This window comes from Cetorhinus maximus, chromosome 6, assembly GCF_964194155.1.
Source record: "Cetorhinus maximus chromosome 6, sCetMax3.hap1.1, whole genome shotgun sequence".
Taxonomy (NCBI): Eukaryota; Metazoa; Chordata; class Chondrichthyes; order Lamniformes; family Cetorhinidae; genus Cetorhinus; species Cetorhinus maximus.
Window position 1 is genome coordinate 24,646,695 of NC_135884.1, and position 20,245 is coordinate 24,666,939.

Below are 20,245 nucleotides of genomic sequence, written 5' to 3' on the forward strand. Positions count from 1 at the left end.
ACCAATAAATTGCAGACCATTTTCCATAATGATCTCTCTAGGCACACCAAATAAACCAAAAGTAGTATTTAGAGTGTGTGTGACAGTTGTGCTTGACATATTGTGCAATTGTCAATTAATGGGGTATTTGGTAAAGTTGTCAACAGTGACAATTGGATGCAATTTTGGACCGAGGATAGATAGGAACTTCATGTAGAATTAATGGTCCTTTGTGCTGACTTGGCATACACCCTTGACATGCTTCGCACTCTTGACGATGACTTCAATGACATTGTTCATACCCAGGCAATAGGCTGTCTCTCTTGCGAGTCTTCTCGTCTGATCTATGCCCATGTATGAGTGATGAAGTTGTTGAAGAATATCAGAGTCACAAAGATTCTGGTATGATGACCTCCCTGCCTTTAAAAATGACTCCCCAGGAGATGCCTAGCTCATCCTGATAAGGCCAAAATGATCTCACATGTTCGTGGATATGCTGAATTGAATCAGACCATCCTTCGATGATGGTTTTCCACAGTTTCTGTAGTGTAGAACCTTTCACCATTTCTTCTTGTAGCTGCAGGTATATGCATTGCACAAAATGTACCAGATCAATTTGAAGGATATCTTCAAGTTCAATCTCAATTAAGTCAACTTGTAGATCTAAGGATATATCTTCTGTTTTCCCTGGAGTTAGGCAACCTGCAAAGTGTATCTGATGTGATCATCAAGTTACTTGGCTCGTATCTAATCTCATTGTCATAACCTTGAATCTTTACCAAGAGATGTTGCAATCTTGGCGGTGCAATGGTTTTCGCCAAATTATCTCCAGTAGCTTGTAGTCTGTCTTTACAACAAATCTTTTGCCAAGTAGATAGGTATGAAAACGCATGGTTCCAAACACTAAAGCTAATGTTTCCTGCTCGATGTTGGAGTAGTTCGATTGTGTTATGGACAGAAATTCTGAAGTAAATGCAATCAGTTTGCATTTTTGTAATATGCATGCTCTCAGACCTTTCTGTAAGGCTTTTATCTCCTGTGTAGTTGTCGCTCTAGGATTGTTAAATTGCAATGTCAATGCTGCTGACTGTTTCAGGTTAAAGCAAAAGAGAAACTAAGGCTGGATTACATGACACATTTCCCTTCTAGTGATGTCATGTTGATATCAAGGCATATTAAACCAATTGCTACAACCAATTCTGAACAAGTTTTCCATGAGGACTATACAAGGCCCGCATACAGATAGCAATGCCATGTTCATGTGCCCATTTGACATTGCTAGTCTATTCCCTCAAATGGCACTCAAGGAAGTCATACACATTTGTTCAATCTCACTATATCATGGCAACCTAGACATGCCGCCATTATCTGAATCTGTATTCATTAAACTTATGAACTTAGCAAATTATGCAATTGAGTTCAGCTTTAATCACACCACATATGCCCAATATAGATGGTGTTGCCATGGGGCTCCTTCTAGACCCAGCTCTCACTAACATTTTTTGCTAATTTCCACCAGAAACGTTTCAATTGAGTGACCCCTAACCTCCTACCTCTCATGCATATTTCCAATACGTATATAGACATAGAAACATAGAAAATAGGAGGAGTAGGCCATTCAGCTCTTCGAGCCTGCTCCACCATTCATTATGATCATGGCTGATCATCCAACTCAATAGCCTGTTCCTGCTTTCTCCACATATCCTTTGACCCCTTTCGCCCCAAGAGCTATATTTAACTCCTCCTTGAATGCACCAGGTAATTGATATGTTTGCTATATTTGAATCTGAAGTTGCATGTAAGAATTTCCTTACACACCTTAATGGACTTCATCCCAGCTCAAATTCACCTTTGAAATGGAGCAGTCTAACAAGCTCCCTTTCCTCGATGTGCTAGTTGAGAAGTCCACTAATGGTTTCTTTGCTATTGTCTACTGCAAGCCTACCTTCATTCCATGTGCTAGACGGCTGGCCTTATCGGCAACCTTGTAAATGAAGGCCCGAGCAATTTGCTCACGTGCAAACTTGACGGTGAACTAGGGCCCATCAAAGCTATCCTTTGGATAATGGCTACCTTGATCAGATAATTTCTTGCTCTAAATCGTGCAAACTAATGAATGGGCCTAAGGACGCCACCTTCGGTCCTGAAAATTAGTCAGTTCACCTCAAATTACCTTGGAAAGGTAAGGTGTCTCAAAAATTTGAGCAACAGGTGAAACTAGTTGTTTCATACTGCTACAATGTTGCAGCAACACATGTGGTATTCTCCACTAACATGATATTGGCATCAAGCCAAAAAGACGTTCTGCCCACCACAAATATGAGTAACGTGGTATATGAATTTCAGTGTCAGTGTGATGCCAGGTATGTAGGCCATACATCCCAATGACTGGTGTATCATATCAAACAGCACATCCATTTGGCTGTTTGCAATAGGCAGAATACTGACCGTACTCAACCAGCCCGTGGTTGCACAACTCAGTGTCCAACATTTGATGTGATTCTGCAATTGGACAGCACTTACTGAACAATCCTGAGTATACTAAGTACACTAACAATCAATTCAGTCGAGCTTGCAATGTAACTCACTTATGCTTGCTAAAAGCTACATATATTCATACACAGGACCCTGTCCTTTCCCAATAGAAAGAAAGTGCCCAGGCATTGTGCCTTTTTACATTAAACAAAAGCTTGGTGTACATTCTCCATGGCGATGCCTCGACCAGAGTCGACCTGCCCTTTTTTGAATTTAAAAAGTTTGGTGGTAACAGTTACCTGGTGCATTCTCCATGATTCAACCACAGTCCACTTGCCAATCAATGTGCACCCTTTTCCTCATGCAGTATAAATTGTTGTTCCCTTTGAAATTTGGTATTTTTGCATCTGTCCTGATGAGTGCAAGATGAAAAGCTTTGACAGCATGTCTCTTCTTTCAGCGATACTTAAGTAAAAAATCTGCTTGGCCACATTTCAATGCTGCCAATAAAGAGCTCACCCATTTCAGAAAAAAGCAGCAGCTGGTTTGTAGACGTGGAAATGAGGATTGTACGGATCTGAGGTTGCCTACTGGCAGCAAAGAAGCCTGTCCATGGCAAGTTTTGCTTGGGAGGGGAGAATATTGTGGCAACTCATAGCTGTTGGGGTGAGGGGGAGACAGGGGTTGTAGAATCCAGGGCAGATGTGTGGACTATCATTATGGGTCCTGGTGGAAAACTCCTGTCCCCCCTAGCCCCAATAAAGAATGCTTTTCTACTTATCTTCAGTGGTTTATCTGGCTTTCTGACAGCTTTTATTTGGCAGGCAGTCGTGGGTGAGTGCTCCTTTAAGCAGGAAATGAAAATGTGCTTCGAGTTTATATCTATCATGTATCCTCAATTTGCAGAAATGAATTAGGCTCCTGCTATACTCAAAAGAGAGCCTTATCCTCCGCTAAAACTAGAAACATTAAAACAGTGATCAACGAGAATGGAGCCACTCTATTTTAATAACACACTTGATCCTTTCCAACTAATCAGGCAAATTGAAACATCCATTGTTTTTTTTTTGTATTAGTTCCCATAGAATAATGTACTCAACCAGAAGCACAGAAAGCTGTTTATTTTAATACATAAATTACTGCATAGATACCATATTTGAAATTATGTTTATGCCCAAACAGATATTCAGAACCTCATCTATTGGATATTAGTATTTGTGAAGCACATGGCAAATTTACAGTGATGAGGTCTTATTCAAGAAGGAAAGACAATAAGGGACAAGGGAAGAGGTATAAGAAAGGAATAGTTAAAAGAACACTATTGAGGAAAAGTGTGTTTGCCAACCTTCTCTCACTTTCCAAAAACATAGTTTAATGGTGTAATACTGTTTATTTTGGCAGCACCTCATGTGCAAACTGAAAATAAATAATATAGGTTAGCTCAGAGAAACAGGGTTTGCTTGATCTTGTTTTCAACATAAAGGTTAGTATAGATGTTTATAACTGAAGCATTATACAATTTATTTGATCACTCTTCTTGTGCTTTTGTTTTGTTAGATATCTGATGCTGCGAGGCCTGCTACACATACTTGTGAACTAGTAAAAAGCAAATTGTTTATTTGTAATACATTTCAAGTTTTAGCAAAAAAAGGCTCTGCGTGCCATTTGCTAAGCATTGCATCAAAGAACAAAAGACAGCACAAATTCCAACATGTGAAATATATTCACTCATAGTCAATTTCAGAGATACAGCCATATGAGAAAACTTCTGTAAGGAATGGCCATTAAATGATGTTCTCCAAAACTAATTTTACTTGGATCTCCAAAAGGGCTGATAAGCATACATCAGTTTGTGAAGCTGATTCGCTGGTGTTTTATGATTCTTTATTTGTACCCAGAACAACATCGTCATGTTGCTTCAGTTTCTGAAAAATTTTGCTCAAACATTGGACTAGATTTTGCTCTCACAAAAAAAATGAAGGGCTCCTGCCATTCAATAATACATTTACGCATTGATTTTCTATGGGATTTTTGCACTGAATTGTACTCTAAATTAGAAAGCCAAAATGGTGTGGTGCCCTCTTCAGGAGATCTCGGACCTATGTGAACAGATCAAGCAACTTTGCATCTCCTTAGCCAAACAAATAGAACAAGCATTAATGATTAGTGCAGAGTCTGAACCAGGAAATGTCAGTTATATATTTAATTCATTATAAAGTCATGTACAGAAAGCAAAATAAAGAGGGGGAAAGATGGGATTAAGAGAGGTAAAAGAGACAGAAAAATATAAAAATGTTTTAAAATCTCCAACATGAATTAAAAGTTGAAGGAATGAGACTCAACACTTGTAGATGTTAATTTCCAGTGCCAGTGAGATTGTCTGGCAGTAAACAAGAATGATCAGTCTGTTAAAAATGTACTTTCACTTGAAGAGACAAGCCCTAACATTTTCTGATGAGTTTAATGGGTGTATGCCACTTAAGTACAGCAACGTCACATTGTTCCATGCATTTCAATGGCGAGCCTCTCAACGAGATACCACTATAATGCAATTTCTACAACTTCTACGAGAAGGGTAACTCAGAAGGAAGTCATTAGATTTCCATGTTTAACTGTGCATGTTCAGTCACTGAAAGACACTGCCCAATTGGTACTTTAATGGCAGTCATAGCTGTTGGCCTCACTATTATTTCTACAGCAAAATCCAGCCCATTGTTCTTTACTATGTCTTTGGCTCAGTCATTTTTGTTACTTAAAAATAATTCCTTTACGAACAGAAAAAAGATGACTTGCATCATATAGCACTTTCCATAATCACCAGGGCCAGGATTTTCCACTTGGGGGGAAACGGGAGCGGCCACAGGCGGGCATGCCTGCGATCGGGTCCGCTCCACCATTTTACATGGGTGGGCCAATTGATGCCCGCCCAGCATATTTGCCGACTCCCGTGGATAGCGGGAATGTGGGGCTGTGGCGGGCGTGCACAGACCGCCGGGTCCAATGGCGACCCGGCTGGCAGTCTGTTTAAAATAAGGCCTGGCAGCCTTTCGTAGGCTGCTCACAATGGCCCGTTCCAGGCCGCAGCAGAGGGGTTCGGGTGAGCAGACCAGGCTGCAGGGTAGGCCAGAGGAACAGGGCAGGCTGCAAGGTAAGGCAGCGGGGAGCCAATGCGCCCCTTGTTTTTCTGATGACTGCCTTGCTGCAGTGGAGGTGACAGCATGGTGGGAGGTGTTGGTCCCCCCACAGGGGAGGAGGAGGACCCCCCCCCCAAATAAGACCAAACATTCCTGGGAGGAGGTGGCGGAGGTGATGAGCTTCCGCAACGTGATGCGACGCACCTGGATCCAGTGCCGCAAGCGCTTCAACGATTTGTTGCGCTCTGGCAGGGTGAGTACCATGTTGGCATTGGGCATTTAACCCAACAGGTAGCCTTACCCTCTGAGCACCCCCACCCCCGCAAGTCTTACTGTCGTGATCGCATTGAATCATTTGGGGCATTTCTCCTTTGCTGGGTGGGCAAGCACATAGAGCTCATGCTGAGGTCAGCCTGAGTGGGTCATGAGGAAATGATGAATTCTCCCCCACACCATGTGTTGATCTTAGTCCCACATGACTGGTTTGGGGGCAACCTGGAAGGGCTGCACCTAGGCGCATACTCAGAACTCCAGGACATGTCCTATTCAGGGTGATGAGATGGTGGAAGGGGAGCCTCGTGTCATGGCAACGAACCATTTGCTGCCCTCTACACTGCATGTGGTTGCGCCGCCTTGCTATGGGAGGAAATACTGTGTGGTTCCTAATGTGGTGTAGGCAGCATGTGTCCAAGAGGGCAGTGGGGAGGTGGGGAACGGGCCTAGCATCTTTGTTTGAGTGATCAGCAGCAGCAGGGAGAGGAGGCACTGGAGGCTTGATATGTTGGGGTGTAGCATGCGCGAGCAGAGCCCACGTGCAATTTGCCCTAATCAATGGTCTCTCTTTTTCAGAAGAATGCTCAAAACGCGGCCGAGAGTGTGAGGACTGGAGGCAGCCAATCACAGTTCTCCATATTAAGCCGCTTCGAGCAGGAGTTCCTTGAGCTGGAGAGGCATCATACACCCAGGTCTACTGGTGTTGGTGAGGTTGGGGTGGCATGGCCAGGTATTTAAGGCCAACAGTGAGGTCCGCATTGTCCTCCCAACAGCCATAGCACTGAAGATTGTTAAATTAGTTATTGTTGCAACATTGCTGGGCCATTGGTTATGGAATGGTTGAAAGCATAACGAGCCGGGGGACATGGATGAAGTTTGTCAGCGTGTGCATGCTAACTAATCCACTCTCCTTGTTCTTACTTTCAGTATCAGCGGAGCAGGGCCGGGAGGAGGAGCAGCAGCTGCCCCCTCTCACACCTGAGGGCCCTGAAGTCTCACCAGCGTCACACCATTTCTGCAAGGCAGGCACCAGTGCAGATACTAGCACCTCGGTGGGAATACGAACATCGGCTAGTGTCCCGGGGCACAGTGGTGAGGGCGCTTCACAGTCACTGGAGGAGCTGGCAGAGGTAGGTGTGCCCGTGGCGCCAGCAGTCAGGGGACTGCAGGGGACCAGGCATATGCTCAGTCAGTGCCTGATGGTGTGCCTCTGGAGTCGTCCGTAGCAGGTGCAGGAAAAGCGGCCGGGTATGCGGGAGCATCTAGGGGAGATACATGAGGCTATGCTTGACTTGGTCTCCATAGTGGAGGAGTCTACGCAGACGATCGCCGAAGTAATGAGCCACAGGTCCGAGCGCCATGCGTCCTCCTTGGAGAGAGCGGTGGAGAGCCTACTCCAGGAAACCCGCCAGGGCTTCCTGGGGATGTGCTCGGACCAGCAAGCCCTCACATCAGCATTGACCTCAGCTGGTCACTGCCAGTGTGGGAGATGGTGTGGGCATCAAGCTTCCCAGCTCATTGCACATCCATCTACAGTGAGCAGTGAGGTCCGAAGCGACCTCACGTCGGCACAGCAACTGCTTGTCGTCTCTGTGGGCTCCTCTCAGGGTGCTCCGGATGAGGGCGGCAGGTCCTCCGCCCCTCTCCCAGTGACCGTATCATCCGGTGAGGCTGCGACGACTGGTGAGATGGCAGCTGTGGAACTGGCATCTCCCTCCTAGGCGGGGCCAGCACAGGCTCCATGGGCCAGAGGATGACCGCCAAGGTCATCAAGGCCAACAGGACAGCAGAGTCAGCAGGCTGTCTCAGATGCCAACCTGAGCGATGGGGCTGCACAAAGACGTAGTATTTTTGATTGTTTACACTATTGTTTAATATTTGTGATAACTTCTGATTCACACATTAAATGCCAGGTGTGTCACCATGGCTGAGGGTGCCTCATTTCTTCTGCATGTGTCTGTTTAAGAAAAGTGTCATGTGTGTTTTTTAAGACATTCAGCTTTATGTACAAGGCCCTTAGTCAGTGCTGCTGACTTGGCAGATTTTGTACTTAGGTGTCGTGTATCAAGGCAGCAGCCCAGGCTTGTCCTGGTGATCCATCTGTGTTGCGCTAGCTGAAGGTTCATTGGATTAAAGCATCCTGGGTGTCCCTGCCTCCTTGGAGTAGTCCTCGGAATCACTGCTGGACTCATCGTGTGCAGCCTCGACACTGCGTCGACATCTTCAGCGTCCACTGCATTCCCCTTTTCCAGCGCAAGATTGTGGAGAGCGTAGCATGCAACCACTATCACTGAGACACGATCTGGGGGGTACTGGAGTGCGACCCTGAACAGTCCAAGCATCGGAAGCACATCTTAAGACTGATGGCTCTCTCCACCACAGCTGCTCACTGACACCCAGTTTGGTTTCCGTCAGGGTCACTCAGCTGCCGACCTCATTACAGCCTTGGTTCAAACATGGACAAAAGAGCTGAATTCCAGAGGTGAGGTGAGAGTGACTGCCCTTGACATCAAGGCAGCATTTGACCGAGTGTGGCATCAGAGAGCCCTAGCAAAACTGGAGTCAATGGGAATCAGGGGGAAAACTCTCTGCTGGTTGGAGTCATACCTAGCACAAAGGAATGTGGTTGTGGCTGTTGGATGTCAATCATCTCAGTTCCAGGACATCACTGCAGGAGTTCCTCAGGGTAGTGTCCTAGACCCGACTATCTTCAGTTGCTTCATCAATGATCTTCCTTACATCATAAGGTCAGATGTGGAGGTGTTCGCTGATTATTGCACAATGTTCAGCACCATTCATGACACCTCAGATATTGAAGTAGTCTGTGTCCAAATGCAGCAAGACCTGGACAATGTCCAGGCTTGGGCTGACAAGTGGCAAATAACATTCGTGCCTCATACGTGTCAGGCAATGACCATCTCCAACAAGAAAGAATCTAACCATTGCGCCTTGACATTCAATGGCATTACCATCGCTGAATCCCCCACTATCAACATCCTGGGGGTTACGATTGACCAGAAACTGATCTGAACTGGCTATATAAATACTGTGGCTATAAGAGCAGGTCAGAGACTAGGAATCCTGCAGCAAGTAACTCACCTCCTGATTCCCCATCTACAAAGCACAGGTCAGGGCTGTGATGGAATACTCTCCACTTGCCTGGACGAGTACAGCTCCAACAACACTCAAGAAGCTTGACACCATCCAGGACAAAGCAGCCTGCTTGATTCCACAAATATTCACTCCCTCCACCACCAACAAACAGTGGCAGCAGTGTGTACCATCTACAACATGCACTTCAGGAACTCACCAAGGCTCCTTAGGCCGCACCTTCCATACCCACGACTGCTGCCATCTAGAAGGACAAGGGCAGCAGATGGGAACACCACCACCCGAAGTCCCCTCCAAGCCACTCACCATCCTGGCTTGGGAATATATCGGCATTTCTTCACTGTCGCTGGGTCAAAATCCTGGAGCTCCCTTCCTAACCGCACTGTGGGTGCACCTACACCACAGCGACTGCAACGGTTCAGGAAGGCAGATCACCACCACCTTCTCAAGGGCAATTAGGGATGGGTAATAAATGCTGGTCTAGCCAGCGATGCCCACATCCCGTAAATTAATTTTTAAAATGTTGAAAGTCCGTTTGGCAAATATTACTTACTTTTTATTTTCTTCTTCCTATTTGCATCTGTTACAGAAATGTCAATCCCAAAGCAGAATTCCTATTCTTCAACACAGAATCTTCCTTTATTAGTACAGTTCTACACACTATCTTGGCTTTCATATCATCTGTCATCAAGGTCAAGTGATTTCTTATGTATGGAGTATGCTTGAGTAAAAATAACTTCTTGCTTAATGTCAGTAAAATTTTCATTTCAAAGCTGGTTAATTCAAATGATTTGATAATTTAATGTATATCAGTAAATTTCCACCATTCTCTATGTTATGTGCACTGCTGTATCATAATTATTTGATTATTCAAACTTTTTAAACACAAAAAAACTTTGAATCCTCAACATTTAACTATCATTCTTCAACAAGTGGTATCGCATATTGATCAGTTTAATTCAAGTGGGTTTTCACCAGTGCTAAATAACACAAAACTGTCATTCATTTTGCCGAAGGAAATATTTTGTTTGCAAAAGATTTTAGTTATTATATCGGTTGAACAACAATGTTTCACCAATAGTGCCATTGCAGCAAATTCCAAGTTATTGTGTTTTTCTTTCTTCTCAGCTTTTCATATCCTCCTCTGTACTATTTGGCAAATGAGAGTCTGGGGGGGCCTGGCAAAATACTTCTATGTCTCTTTACTCAGAGATTATGATGTGAGAAGAATAAGCATGGCTTTACACACTTGCTGACTTTCCTTCCTGGTATGGAAGTACCCTGGTTCTGCTTGGCAGCTCGCTTAACAGTCAGATCTTAACTACACAGGCACAGGGCATGGTAGCATCATGTTTTTTTTTATTCTTCCATGGGGTGTGGGCATTGCTGGCCAGGCCAACATTTGTCAGCCATCCCTAATTGCTCTTGAGAGCTGCCTTGAACTGCTGCATCCATCTGGTGCAGGTACTCCCACAGGTGCTGATAAGAAGGGAGTTCCAGGATTTTGACCTAGCGACTGTAAAAGAACAACGATACAGTTCCAAGTCAGGATGGTGCGTGGCTTGAAGAGGAGCTTTGCAGGTGGTGGTGTTCCCATGCATCTGCTGCCCTTGTCCTTCTAGATAGCAGAGGTTGCGGGTTTGGAAGGTGCTGTCAAAGGAGCCTTGGTGAATCACTGCAGTGCATCTTGTAAACAGTACCCACTACTGCCACTGTGTTGGTGGGGGCGGGAGAGAATGTTTAAGGTGGTGGATGGGATGTTGACTACTTTGCCTGGGTTGTTCTGAGTCTCTTGAGTATTGTTGGAGCTACACTCATCCACGCAAATGGAGAACATTCCATTAGAGTCCTGACTTGTGACTTGTAGAGGCTTTGGGGAACAAGGAAGTCTTTGTTCTGTCCACAAGCATGGCCCAGACCTCCCTGTCGCTTGCCATTTCAACACACCACCCTGCTCTCATGCTCACATGTCCGTCCTTGGCCTACTGCAATGTTCCAGTGAAGCTCAACACAAACTGGAGGAACAGCACCTCATCTTCCGACTAGGCATTTTACAGCCTTCCGGACTTAACATTGAGTTCAACAACTTCAGATCATGAACTCTCTCCTCTATCCCCACCCCTTTTCCAAACCCCTCTTTTCCAATATTTTTAATATATTTTTCTTTTCCCACCTATTTCCATTATTTTTAAATTTATTTCTCCAACTTTTAGCCTATTTCGATCCCTTCCCCCAACCCCACCCCCACTAGGGCTACCTGTCACTTGCTCATCCTGCTTTCTATCCTTAATGTCCCCATTAGCACATTCCTTAGTTAATATCACCACCGTCAACACCTCTTTGTCCTTTTGTCTATGACATCTTTGGCAATCTCTTCTTTGCCTCCACCTATCACTGGCCCTCTATCCAGCTCTACCTGTCCCACACCCCTCAACCAGCTTATATTTCACCTCATTTCTATATTTCCTTTGTTCTGATGAAGAGTCATACGGACTCGTATCGTTGACTGTATTCCTCTCCGCAGATGCTGTCAGACCTGCTGAATTTTTCCAGCTATTTTTGTTTGTGTTTCAGCTTTCCAGCATCCACAGTATTTTGCTTGTATCTTAAGAAAGTGGCTGGAACTCCCAGTCTCTGACCTGCTCTTGCTGCCACAGTATTTATAAAGTTTGTTCAGTTCAGTTTCCGGTCAATGGTAATTGTCTGGATATTGATAGTGGGGGATTCAATAATGGTAACGCCATTGAATGTCAAAGGAAGAAGGCTAGATTCTCTCTTGTTGGAGATGGTCATTGCCTGGCACTTGTATGGTGTGAATGTTACTTTCCAATCATCAGCCCAAGTCTGAATGTTATCCAGGTCTTGCTGCATAAGGATGCAGACTGCTTCAGTATCTGAGGAGTTGCGAATGGTATTGAACATTGTGCAATCATCAGCCAACATCTCCACTTCTAACATTATGATAGAGGGAGGATCATTGATGAAGCAGCTGAAAATGGTTAAGCCTCAGGCACTGCCCTAAGGAACTCCTGCAGCGATATCCTGGAACTGAGATGATGGGCCTCCAACAACTGCTGCTATCTTTTGCCACGTCTCTTAACTGTAATCCAGAAACCCAGACTAATGGTCCGGAGGACATGAGTTCAAACCCCACCACACCAGCCAGGGATTTTAACTTCAGTTAATAAATAAATCTGGAATAAAAATTGAATATCAGTAATGATGACCATGTTATTACCAAATTGTCATAAAAACTTATCTGGTTCACATGAAGGAACTCCATTGTTCTTAGCGGTTCTTAGCTATATGTGACTTGAGCAATGTGGTCGACTCTTAAATTCCCTCTGCAATGGCCTTGCCACCCACTTAAGTTAGGGATGGGCAACAAATTCTGGCCTTGCGATTGATATCCGCAGCCTGCGAATAAATAATAGGAATATTAAATTTCACTGCAGATTAGTAATTGGTTGTAATATTGCAAATATAAATACTTAAGATTCAAAACCAGGGAAAAGGAAATGGCATGACTAGCGTTTAAAGTCATCTTACTTGACTACAGGTACCGGACCCCGTATCCAAGAAGGTCAGGACTGGACGTGTGCCGGATTTGGGGATTTAACGAATTTTGGGTCCTAGGCCTGGCATGTACCTATAATACATAAAATAATGTATGAAAAATAAAGAATAAAGGGGTTTTATTCAAGCTGCTACCCAGGGCACCAGCTTCGAATGTAGCTGGTTTTCAGGTCCTTCTGGATTTTGGGACGTCAGATAAGGGGTCCGGCACCTGTAATTACTTCCTCTCACAATAGTAATACGAAGCTGCTAATCCCAGAGTCGCACACACAATGCTGAAAAGTTGCATAATAACACCATTCCAAATTCTCTATTATCGCACTAGAACAGTGAACCCATTCATCCTGCTTCTCAGCATAATTTTTTAAAAATTGGATGTATAAAATTTCTTATCATGCCTTTGGGTCAATTCAAAGAATTTCTGCAACAAACGAATTGCTTTTGAAGTGCAGACACTGATGTTATGTAGGCAATTAAGGCAACCAATTTGTATACAGGAAATTCAACAAACAGCTAATTGGTTGAATGGTCAATGAATGCTTTTGGTGGTGTTGGTTAAAGGAAATATTCTGATCAAGAGAACTCCCTATTCCATGATGCATTTAAGGGGATGTAAAATAGGTATGTGAGGGGGATAGGAAACAGAGGACAGGGTTAAGTGAAGTAGGGTGGGAGGAGGGTGGTATGGAACATAACATTGACCCAGGCCAGTTGGCTTGACTGGTGTGTTCCTGTAAATTCTGTGTAATTTTGTGTATTGCCCTGCAAATTGTGTCATGGGATCTTTAATCAATACCTGAGCCAGCAGAGCATTCTGTCTAGTGTGTAGGTGAAGAGAGTTAGCATGCTTCATGCTTTTTGTGTGCTAGTTTGCTTCTCATTTTCAGTCTATACCACTGGCTAGCAGCAATATGAAAAGGAGAGCTAGATGCCTAAGCTTCTCCCCATCAGTATACGCCTCTCCAACGGCAAGTCTTCTGCTGTGCCTCCTCGTGGCGACACACAGAAACCGAGTCCTTCATGGCCCCAGGCTAAATCTTCAGAGGCACTGGGAGGGGTCTTGGCTTCCAGATATGCACTGTGCAGGCCCACAGGCATGTGAGCAAATCATGGCACTCAGAAACCAAAATCCCAGCTATGAGCGAGTAGCTCCACTGCCTTGTGGATACCTCAGGAGGGTTAGCTAACGGAGTAAACTCTGACAAAAACAAAATTAGGAGTGGAGCCCAAAAGTGGACTGATGTGAAGTGAATTAAATATATCATCTTTCTAGCAACCAAGGTGGTACCAAACCTAGTGCTTTGCTTTCCTTTGGACTCAACTGGGAAGGTCGAAGAGTTCTCTGACATTTGGGCAGCCCAGGATCTCCATAAATTTAAAGGATACTCCAGTTTTGCTTCAAAGCGTTAACACGGCCCGGGAGACAGCAGTTACACGTGAGAAGCCGAACTTGATTGCCGTAGTGAATGGGGGCTAATGGCTGTCTCTGACATTGGGAGGGACCACCGTGTCCCACTGTTAGCCACAGCCCACCTCAAATCAGCCAGCCCCCAACTTGAAGGTGCTGACCCGCCAAAGTGCATCTGCTTCAATGGGTGCTTGGAGCTTACAGCCTGTTCAACAGATGGACCAAATCCATCGCACCAGGCAAACAAACAAAACAAAAGAAATAAGATGCCAACCCTTCGACTGGCAAGCTGGAATGTCAGGATCATGTGCACAGCATTGACAGACAACTTGCAGATGATCAGCAATGTGCACAAGGCGGCTATGATCAACATGGAACTTGATATGCTGCACATTGACATTGGTTCCCTACAAGAGACAGGGCTCACTGAAAGTGGATCACTGAAAGAAAAACATACACATTCATTTGGCAGAGAAAGAGTTTAGAGGAAGCACATGAGCAAGGTTAGGCTTTGCTGAAAGGCCTCCCACAAATGGTTCAGAACATGTTCCCTCTATCTGCCTCTCAACTCAAACAGGGCCAATTAACCTCATGAGCGTTTATGCTCCAAACCTGTGTTCCAGTACAGAGGTGAAAGGCCAGTATTACAAGGAGCTTAACACTGCTATCAGCAGCATCCCTAAGTCAGAACATCTTTACCTACTGGGGGATTTCAACACAAGAGTTGGCACAGACCATGAGGTATGGCCCTCCTGCCTTGGACATTATGGCTTGGGTAACATAAATGAGAATGGGCAGAGACTACTTGAGCTTTTCTGCTACCATGAGTTTTGTGCAAACTAACACTTTCTTTCAGAACAAACCATGCCACAAGGTGTCCTGGAGACATCCAAGATTAGGGCATGGACACCAGCTGAACCATTCATGACTCTCTCAACCGCATTCTCAACACACACACAGCTACCACAGCGCTGACTGTGATATAGATCACTTCCTGCTGTGTACCATGGTTAGAATGCAACCCTTAAAGCTTTTTCATTCAAAGTAGAAATGCTGTCCTCGTACTAACGTCAGTCAAACTGCCTACCCAGATAAGAATCAAAAGTTCCTTGGCTTGATTAAACACTCTCCTGCATTCCCACACAGAGTGCAGAAGTGAAATGGAATATACTTTGAGGGACCATTTACAATGCCGCACTCTCAACGTGTGGATAGCAAAAGCAGAAAAATGCTAACTGGTTCGAAGCTAACATCGTGGTGATGGAAACTGTCAGTCATTGAAGCCAAGTGATCCACTTTCATTCATTGTAAGAGAGATCCAAGCCAGAAGGCTCTAAAGGCACTAATAACTGCTCGAAGTAAAGTTCAAAAGACTGTTAGGCAGTGCGCCAATGACTACTATTTATACTATTTATAATTTATCAGAATATCCAGTTGTCCTATGTCACAGGGAATATTCAGGGCATATGTGATGGGATCAGAAACTTAACTGGTCCATCAGCAAAGAAAACAGCTCCATTGGAAAAAAAGGCAGGGGAGTTCAAATTCCCAAATTAATCTCCACTAAGGCAACAATAACCAATAGACTTAACCAGACACCAGGCAAACCATTTTCACCTTACGAATTCAAAATGAGAATCCTTTCAATTTGGTTCCTTTGCAGACAGTTGTAAGCTTACAGCTGCTTGGATATTACATGCCTCTGCCCTGCACACACAAACTCCCTTCTGTTATACCCAGCCTTTCCCGCTGAATGCAAATTCTCAGTGTATCACCAGGCCCTTTGAACTCCACCTTTTCTGACAATAAAACTCCATTCATAGTACCAATTTTATTTGTAATATAAACATATTGCTTGGTGTTTCCTAGCTAGGTGCAAGGTTTCACCTCCCCAGTCTTTTAATGATTTATTCACCAAAATGCAAATGCACCCTTTACTGTTTACATCTCAACTACTTAACATCAAAGCACCCAGGCTAGCTGGCTTTAATCCAATTAACACACATACACACACACTCAGACACAGACTAAACCTCTATTTAAAAAAAAAATTTCAAACAACATTATATAGATTAATATCTCTTCATGTCAATGTACAACAAATTAATGACATCTATCAGAATAAACTATCCATGGATCCCTCTACTGGACAAAAACTCAATGAGAAAGATCCATTTGTGACATTTTAGGGAAGTTAGGGATAGTATTAAATTTAAATAAGAGGCTTCAATTTCAGGAATAGGAGTATGCCTGAGGATTGGAGGGCTTTATGAAACCAGCAAAGGACAACTAAGAGGTTGGTAAAAAAAGGAAAAATATAGAATGAGTGTAAACTAGGCAGGAATATGAAAATTGATCATAAAAGCTTTTACAAGTATATAACAAGGAAAGTGCCTGAAGTAAACATTGGTCCCTAAGAGGCAGAGAGAGGAGAAATTATCATGGGGAATGAGAAAATGTCAGAGACATTGAACAAATATTGTGTGTCTGCCTTCACAGTAGAAGACACAAATTACATACCAGAAACAGGACAGCCAAGGGGCCAATAAAATTGGACTACAACATGACAGGGAAAGTGAACAGAGGTGACAGAGCAGGACAGGCTGCTGGAAGGGAGGAGAAGGTTGGGGAGAAGGGTTCTCAGCAGGCTATAATCACTCAAGGTGTTCCAAGAGCAATTATTCTACCTCAGCAAGGAACAATGAGAGAGGCTTCTCTGCTTCACTAAGGACAACTTCACTGAAATCTACCACCTGCTGCAGCCACAACTACAAGTCAGAATAGGGCAAGGACCACATGGCCAGTGGTTACGAAATGACTGTGACCATGAACTTATATGCATCTGACTCCTTCCAGGTTGGAGCAGTCAACCGTCCACTGTTGCATAAGGGAAACCGCTGTGTCTCTGTACTCCAAGAGAACTGAATATATTGCATTCTCTTTTGCCAGAGAGAAGCAGATGGTTAGAACACATGGTTTCATGAGGATTGCAGGCTTCCATGGTGCATGCACTAAAATGCACCCCAACAAAAAGAAAATTCCACTCTTTCAATGTCAGCAGCTGTGTGACCATACACAACATTTCATGCAGGTTAAAGCCCAGTCATAATGCCTTCATTCTACAAACAATCCCTGTGCCATCTGCAATTGAGCCACCATGATCAATCAGAGATGGCGAATGGGTAACAAGGGCTATTCTTTGATGACACAGCTCATGATTCCAGAGCACAACCGAGCACCCATGGGCACCGTGCACATAACGAAAGCCACAATGCCACATGAAAAGTGATAAACAGATGTTTGGGGTGTTAATAACACTTCTGCTGCATGGACCACTCGGGAGGAACCCTGCAGTACTTAGCAGAACCCATGTCGAGACTCATGGTGGTCTGATGGATGCTGCACAACCTTGCCAATCATGAGGCACAGCACTTGTCATCAGCTTTACAGTAACCAGTGAAGATGAGGAAGAGGAGGAGGAGGAAGACAATGAGGAGGATGCAACCAATAGAGTTCTTTCCAGCCAGGGTCTCTGTGATCAACTCATCTGACTGTAATACCAGTAAACCAACCCCAATTCCCCATTCACTAGCTTTTCCACTCCTTACATTCCACTCCTGGCTCATCTCCCATATTATACCTCCATTAGCCTGAGGCCATCCCAAACTCTGCTACTCAAGTCCTTACTCACACCAAATCCTGTTCACATATCTCCTTTGTGCTCAGTGACCTCCATCAGCTTCTGGCCAAGCAACCTCTTAATTCTCATTTTCAAATCCCTCTTTGGCTTCACCCCTTCCTATCTCTGTAATCTCCTCCAGCCATACAACCCTCTGAAATATTTGTGCTGATCTAATTCTGACTTGATCATCATCCTGAATTTTAATCAGTCCATCATTGGTGGCCATGCCTTCAGTTGCCTAGGCCCTAAGCTATGGAATTTCCTCCCTATACCTCTTCAACTCTCTACCTCACTTTCCTCCTTTAAGACACTCCTTAAAAGCTAACACTTTGTCCAAGCTTCGGGGGCCAGTTGAGCTAACATCTCCTTAAGTTGCTCAGTGTCATATTTTGTTTTATAATGCTCCTGTGACGCACCTTGGGATGTTTTATTGTGTTACACAATATAAATGCTGTTGTTCTGTTACTGACCATCACAGTGTCCCCTTGGTCACAATGCAAAAAATAAAAAATAAAAAATAATTATTCCAAATCAAATTTATGAATCAAATCATGTATATAACATACAAACATCAACTAATCATTCTTGTGCATTCCCTTAGTTCCAGACTTATGTGTGCCTTTACCTGTCCTAATGTTCCTATGCTGTGCTGCCACAATGATGTGCTACCCCATCCAGTGGGTGGCCACTGATTTTCAGTGGGGGAGACTATAGATGCTTTGGAGGATGACCTCAGACAGCTTTGACCTCAGACAGCTTTGCACTGCACCTTCTTGGCATGGGCAGCAGTAGTCTGGGCTGGCTGATTGACAGGCAGCAGAAAGGACACTGGTGGAGTGGTAGTAATGGGTTGACAAATGCTGCCATCATGAGAGAGGACAGCAAGTTTGTGCTCCACAGCCCCCAGGGCAGTGCCTTAGCAATTCTAGCAATGTGTTGGAGGACATACTGCTGAACTGCTGTGACACCCAGCAACCCCCTTGGAACTCTAGCAACTCCAGCAAAATTGGCAACAGTCAGAGCTTGCACAACAGCATAGCTATGAAATGTGGGTGTGAGGCTTACAGCAGTTCTAAGTGTGTGAGAGCGAGGTGAAGCTATGAATGTTAGAATTGAGTCCTGACTGATAGTGATTGCTGGTAGTTGAGTGATGGCAGTCTGGTGCTTTGAGCAGTTTCTGAAGCTAGTGGTGGATGAGTTGGAAATGGCACTTGAAGATAATTTCATGGCCTTGAACACTTGTGTAAGCTCACTGAACTTCTTGTGGCACTGCATCCAGGTCTCAGGACTAGGCTGACCGCCACAGCTATCTGGTCCCACTGCCTTCGTAAGGTTTGCCTGGAGGGCCTCCTGGCCCTTTGTGGATTGATGACACCTCTCCTCTTCTCCAGCTCCTGGACCAAAGCTTCCCGTGCAGTCTCGAAAAATCTTGGATTCTGATCTCTCCTAATGTTGTGCCATTCTTGTGTCTTTCCCAGGTCAAAATCACTGTTACAATGACTTCTAGCACCTACTCCAGACAAAATGCACTTCCTCTTTAAGATGTGCAGGCTGGCTTTAAGTAGTGCAAGCTAGCTTTAAATGGCCTCTCCTGGTTTTGTGCCTCCTGCTCAGCCACAGAACAGTGGGCAGGGAAATGGAGTTTAAGCCCAAGATCAGCCATGATCGTACTGAATGGTGGAACAGGCTCAAAAGGCCATATGGTCTATTCCTGCTCCTATTTCTTGTGTTCCTGTGACTTAGCACTTGGCTGCACTTTTAAGGGCAATTAGTCATGGGCAATAAATGTTGGCCTTTCCAGCAATGCTGTTACAATCTTCATAGAGACCATAACTTTTAAAAAGAGGATTGAATTTCCAGTTGATACCTGAAAGGATGATATGACAAGATTTCATGTTTACAAATGACTAAAAATTCACTATTGAATTAACTTTTTTTGTAGGCAACTTATACTTTAAACAACAAAATTATGTTCCCCTTTTATACTTACTGTCCATCACACTCTCCACAGAATTACAGGCCTTTTAGTGAGCAGTCTACAGTTGCTCCCAGCTTCCAATGGGTTCTCCTAACTCCATTTCGCTGAAAAGTGTTGTGAGTATCGGGTTGTAAACAATTGTGCTGTAAACTGTCTATTTACTTAGACAGTAAGTTCGAGTGACCACCTACAAGCACTGTACTCAGGTTTTGGAGAGGTCCTTAAATCCACCACCAGCAGTGAAGCTTGTTCTGATGATTCTTCTTCCCCCCCAGCCATGCCAGGACAAATCTCCCAGAATCCTCAGACAGCCACAGGGTGTGTCTCTTTGTCTAGAGACCGTCTCCCTCCTGTGTCCAGCTGTGGTGGCTTGCTAAGTCAAGCTGTTTTCGCTGCTGGCCCCCAGAACTGCTGTCTGTCTGCGATATTCATAGATTTGTAGGAAACCTGTAACTTGATCTCAAAAATGGTTTCCTCTGCTGTCTTTCCCATGACAATATGGAACACATTAACTTCGCACCCAGGAAGAAGTGCTGATTAGCTATTCTTGACCCCAACTTCCTTTCATCTTGGAAGTAAATAGACAGTTTACAGCACAATTGTTTACAACCCGAGACTCACAACACCTT